General features: G+C 35.9%; 1 pseudogene; it reads left to right on the top strand.

Annotated features, from left to right (window-relative positions):
- Positions 1-1355: 1355 nt before the first annotated feature.
- On the top strand, positions 1356-6279 carry LOC149517959 (25S ribosomal RNA; annotated as a pseudogene).
- Positions 6280-6504: the final 225 nt, after the last annotated feature.

Raw genomic sequence — 6504 nt, 5'->3', positions numbered from 1 at the left:
TATAAGCAAAGCTATTGTTATGCATGTTGGTAGGCTCTATGCTTGATACATCAAACTATCGACCTATCATCCTTTTCAATTTCCCTCTATATGGTTATTGTACCCTGAAAGAGTAATTGGGATCCGATGTTGCATACCTAAATCAATGAAAACTGGATGTCTTGCCATCCCTCATTCGTCTTGTGTCATTAAGGTCTACAGATCAGACCCCAATCATGCCTCGTATCCCAAGTGTATCACCTAAACCTTTATGGCCACATTGGTGCACTGGTGTTCAATCATGCTCTTAGATGCGAAACATTTTATGGATGCGAAACATTTTATGGATGCGAAACATTTTATGCTCTTAGATGCGCTGGTGTTCGATCATGCTCTTGTTCATCCAATGCTACGTATTTTACGTGCTCAACACTCATGATGTTTGTCCTTCATGTTGGCTCTCTCCATTGCTCAATCGTTGTATTGAGGCCCATACGGTGTCAATGTCCTAAAGGAATGCTACCTTGGTTGATCCTGCCAGTAGTCATATACTTGTCTCAAAGATTAAGCCATGCATGTGTAAGTATGAACTAATTCAAACTGTGAAATTATGAATAGCTCATTAAATCAGTTATAGTTTGTTTGATCGTATCTACCACTTGGATAATCATAGTAATTCTAGAGCTAATACATGAAACAAACCCCAACTTTTAAAAGAGATGCATTTATTAGATAAAAGGTTGACACGGGCTTTGCCTGTTGCTATGAAGATTCATGATAACTTGACGGATTGTACGGCCTTTATGTTGGCGATGCATCATTCAAATTTTTGCTCTATCAACTTTGGATGGTAAGATAGTGGCCTACTATGATGATGATGAGTGATGGAGAATAACGGTTCGATTCTGAAAAAAAAGCTTGAGAAATGGCTACCACATCTAAGAAAGATAGCAAGCGTGCAAATTACCTAATCCTAACATGAGAGGTAGTGACAACAAATAACAATATCGGGTTTTATGAGTTTGGCAATTTGAATGAGTACAATCTAAATCCCTTAATAAAGATCCATTGAAGAGCAAGTTTGGTGCCAATGGCAATGGTAATTCCAACTCTAGTAGCATATATTTAAGTTATTGTAGTTAAAAAGCTTATAATTAGAACTAGGATTGGGTCATCCAATCCACCTCATGATAAGCACCAATCTATTCTTCCTTATTATTGGCAATGCACTTCTGGCCTTAACTGGCTAGATCATCCCTGCAGCACTATTACTTTGAAAAAATTAGAGTACTCAAAGCAGGCCTATGCTTGTAGATATTAGCATGGGATAACATCATAGGATTTTGGTCCTATTGTGTTGGTTTTTGGGATCGAAGTAATGGTTAATAGGGATAGTTTAAAGGCATTCATATTTCATAGTCAGAGGTAAAATTCTTAAATTTATGAAAAATGAACAACTACGAAAGCATTTGCCAAGGATGTTTTCAAAGAGTGCTTGAAATTGTCAAGAGGGAAGTGGATAGGGACTACCATGTGCCCCAATCAAATATGGAATGGCTAGAGTCAGTCCGTCAATTGACTTAGGGCATGGACTATTACAGATTGTGATGATGGCCTAAGACTAGGCTTTTGATATGCCCATAGAGATGTCATTATTTCTATCATGGAATGAAGCACATGCTATCTCAGCATGCCTTGGCACCTATGTGCTCCAAGCATCAACCTGCAAGCTTCTCATCCAACCTATCTTGAAACACGAACCAAGGAGTCTGACTTTTGTGCAAGTTAATAGGTTAGAAAACTTATAAGGCATAATGAAGTTGATTGACAAGATCCTTTACGGGTGCACCTCTGACTGAGCTTAATCTTCTGAAAAGGGCATACCTATCAGGACTCGAAAGATAATGAGCTATGCCTAAGCAAAGCGAAGCCAGAGGAAACTCTAGTGGAGGCCTACAGTGATACTAATATGAAAAATATTCATATGACTTGGGTATAGGGGCAAAAGACTAATCGAACCATCTAGTAACTAGTTCTATCTGAAGTTTTCCTCAAGATAGTTAGAGCCCTTAGCAAGTTCTATTAAGTAAAGCCAATGATTAGAGGCATCGAGGTTGTAACACCCTCGATCTATTATCAAACTTTAAATAAATAGGATGGAAAAGATGCTTCATTGAGTCGTGCCAAAGAATCAAGAGCTCTAAGTGGGCCATTTTTGGTAAGCAAAACTGACGATGTAGGATAAATCAGAATATGAGTTACGATGCCTAATTGCATGCTAACCTAGGACCCATAAAAGGGTGTTGGTTGATTAAGACAGCAAGACGGTGGTCATGGAAGTCAAAATCTACTAAAGAGCATATCACAACTCACCTGCCAAATCAACTAGCCCCAAAAATGGATGACGTTTAAGCATGCAACCTATACCTGACCATCAAAGCAAGGGCTAGGCCCCAATGAGTAAAAAGGTGCTATAGTTGCCGTAAAACCTAAGGTATAGCCCGAGTGAAGTGGTCATCAATGCAGATTTTGATGGTAGTAACAAATATTCAAATGAGAACTTTTAAAGCTAAAAAAAAAAAAGGTTTTATGTGAATGGCACTTGCAGGTGGGTTAGTTAATCCTAAAAGATAGGGGAGGCCTATCCGATAGCTTGTCCAGCATGAGCTTCGAAAGGGAATCAGGTTAAAATTCTTGAACTAAGATGCGATGACTGACAACAACGTTAAGGAGTCCAGTAACGTCAACGAGGGCTTCAAGAAGAGTTATCTTTTTCTGTTTAATGGCCTACCCACCCTCGAAATGGCTCAGGTAGAGGTAGGGTACAACGACCAAAAGAACACTGCATGTCGCATAGTGCCCGGTATGCCCTTGGTGCCCCTTGAAAATTTGAAGGATCGAGTGCTATTCATGCCCTATCGTACTTAAATTGCATCAAGTCTTTAATGTGAATAGCCTTTGGTGGATGGAACAATGTAGGCAAGAGAAATCAGCAAAATGAATCAATAATCTCGGGAAAACAAATTGGCTCTGAAAGTTGGGCATAGGGGTCCTAGTCCAAACCCATCAGCTATCGGTGCACTGCTCGAGCTACTCCCATAGTAAAGTGGGTCACCATGTGTCGATCGAGGGACGAACTAGGAATGACTCCCTTAAGGGCCTATCTTAAATGATAAGTAGTTGACTCAATACTCGTATGAACAAGGAGAATTTGACTATTTAATTAAAACAAATCATTGCAATGGTCCTTGCAGATATTCATGCAATGTGATTTCTACCTAGTGCTCTAAATTTCAAAGTGAAGAAATTCAACCAAACGTGAGTAAATGATGGGAGCAACTATGACTCTTTTAAGTTAGCCAAATGCCTCGTCATCTAATTAGTGATGTGCATGAATGGATTAATGAGATTCCCACTATCTCTATCTATTATCCAATGAAACCATAACCAAGGAAATGAGCTTAGCAGAATCAGCGAAGAAAGAAGACCCTTTTGAGCTTGACTCCAATCTGACTTTGTGAAATGACTTAAGAGGTGTAGGACAAGTGGGAGCCTTCAAGCGAAATTGAAATATCACTGTCATAACATATAGATTCATAAATCTATAGCTAGACTTAACAAATAGAGTTGCCACCAATCTTTTTTTTACTAGGTGTGATTGGCCACCTAAGGAATATACCCTTTTAAGGAGCTCCTAAGCTTGATTAAGGGTCCCTAAAAGAATAGGTTCGGGTCTACAAATCAGAATAGGTTTTGGGAGTTCGGTTACATATGGGGAAGGTTATAGCACCCCCATATACCCATTCAAATGATGGTACCATTTTATTTTAAATTTATCCTAAGGTTTTAATTCTAATGGTTTTAAACTTTATGCTGAATATTGAAAATAATTCTTAAGATTCTCCATCAATTTGGTAGAATTCTTAAAAATATTTTCTCACCTCAAGAGTATTCAAGAATCTCATTTATTTTCTTAAAGAGGCTATGTCGTCGAAAAAAAGGTTTAATTATTTTTTATTGAAAATACATCTAATTATTCCACCATTTGGGCCAAATTAGAAATATTTTCTCTTTCAAAATTTTTAAATTCTCCACCATTTAGGCCTATTTAGAAATTCTCTTTTTTTTATTTTTTTTTCCTTTTGGAAAGAAAATAATATGACAAATATTTTTCTTCAAATTTCATTTAAATTCTTTCACCATTTGGCATAAATTTAAAGAAATCCCTCACCTAGAGATTTTTTAGAAAATTTATCATTTGAAATTTCTAAGAGTCTAATCATTGGATAATTTCAAATATTTTCAACCAAAAATTTTTTATTTTTTCTTTTTTTTGTTTGAAAATAAATATTAATTATTATTATTGAAATTTTATCTAAATTATTCCGCCATTTATGACAAATTTAGAAAAAAATTTCTCACCTAGGAATTTTATAAAAATTTACCATTTGAAATTTCTAAAAATTTCATCATTAGATAATTAGTATTTATTCTCAAAAAAATATTTCATCTTTTTTTATTTTTTTATTTTTTCCTAAAATTTGATTATGCAAAAATACTATAAATAAATAAATAAATAAACAAAAAATGGCTCGGCTTGAGGAAAAAAACTAGGAATGGCTCAAGATGACAGCTCGGCTTGGCTTAACTTGAGACAAAAGCTAATCGAGGGTCAAATGTGGGTCAATGCTCGGGTCGGATTGACCCAAATAGAAACACGCATATCTTGGGAAGTTGCTTAACACCAAAATGACGTCATTTCAAGGTGGTATAAAAAGCCAAGTTTCAGCTTTTTGCTTCAAATCTCCCTTTTCTTTCTTTTTTTTCTTCTCTTTTTTCCTCTCCCTTTCTCTAGAATTGGATAAACTCTAGTTGAATCCTTCATCGAATTCTAAAAATCTCATCAAAATCTAGATTGGTTTGCCAGAAGTTCATTAAAAAATGAAACCGACATCAAAATCTTCAATCGAATTCTAGAAAACCTATTAAAAAATTCAACCAACACCAAAAAATCACCAAAAACTAGAAATTTTCATCATAATCTATGAATTTTCTAGATTTTTCTAGAAAAAAAATCTTTTTTTCCTTTTTTAACCCAAAAAAAATCTTTAAAAATTTTTTTCTGCTTTTTACTTTTTTGTGTGATCTGCCTCTCTCTGATTTTTGTGTGTTTATGATCTAATTCATGTACTCTATGTGTTTTATATACTCTGTGTGTTCTGTGTACATGTATTTATAAGGTTTGAGTCTGAGAACCCTAAATAGGAAAAGAGTTTTGATTTCCTCCAAATCCAAACTTCAAATCCTGAATTTATCCCAAATTTGATAACTCTAGAGAAACAACCTTAAACCAATCCAACCACCTTAAAATTTTCTTGAGTTTTTATTTTTTTTTAATTTTTTTAATTATCAGAAACAAGTAGAACCTCAAACAAATTGGGGTGTCTACAATCACTACCTTTAATGTTATTTTACTTATTTCGTGAATAAAAAGTAGGTACGACCCTTCTTTTAGACCTAAGGTCAACCTTGATCAATCGATTTAGGTGGAAGATATTGTCAGGTAGGGAGTTTGGTTGGGGCAATGCATCTATTAAAAGATAACACAGGTGTTCTAAAATAAGCTTAACAAGAACAAAAATCTCATGTAGAACAAAAGGGTAAAAGCTCATTTGATTTGTATTTTTAGTATGAATACAAACCATGAAAGCGTGGCCTATCAATCCTTTGGACATTCGAAATTTGAAACTGGAGGTGTTAGAAAAGTTCCCACAAGGATAACTGGCTTGTGACAGCCAAGCGTTCATAGTGATGTTCCATTTTGATCCTTCGATGTTAGCTCATCTTATCATTGTGAAGTAGAATTCACCAAGTGTTGGATTGTTCACCCACTAATAAGGAACGTGAGTCGGGTTTAAACTATCATGAGATAGGTAGTTTTACCCTACTAATGGCAGTGTTGCAATAGTAATTCAACCTAGTACAAAAAAAATCATTGATTTGCACTTGGTTGAAAAGCCAATGACGCAAAGCTACCATGCACAAGAATATGATTGAACGCCTCTAACTCAAAATCTTGACTAAAAGAGATGCACGCGTCCATCGTCCGATTATCGACTAGCAATATGGCCTATGGCCTTTAAAAGCACATGTCATAAGTTTCTTTGGAGCTTAATTCCTATCGAACAGTAGGTAGAATCCTTTACAGATGACTTAAATACATGATGGGATATTGTAAGTGGCAGAGTGGCCTTGTTGCCATGATCCACTGAGATTCAGCTCTTTATCGCTTTGATTCATCCCTTCCATCCCACACCTACTGAAGTCCTTTCACTTCATTTTTTTACACCACACCCCTCTAAGGTCGAAGATGAATGGTGTTCTCCATTACAACTGATTTGGTCAAAGGACTTAGATGGAAAGATTATGGTACACATGCCATACCAAATGCCAGTATCTACCAAAAAGGCCTCCAAGGCAATAACCAGCACTAAAGGCCCACTTGTGCTGACAATGGTCAAGGCA

This window comes from Durio zibethinus, chromosome 7 (assembly GCF_047325235.1).
Source record: "Durio zibethinus cultivar Kanyao isolate XHJ-2024 chromosome 7, ASM4732523v1, whole genome shotgun sequence".
Lineage (NCBI taxonomy): Eukaryota > Viridiplantae > Streptophyta > Magnoliopsida > Malvales > Malvaceae > Durio > Durio zibethinus.
Note: the sequence above shows the minus strand (reverse complement) of the source record. Positions and strands in the feature narration are given on the sequence as shown.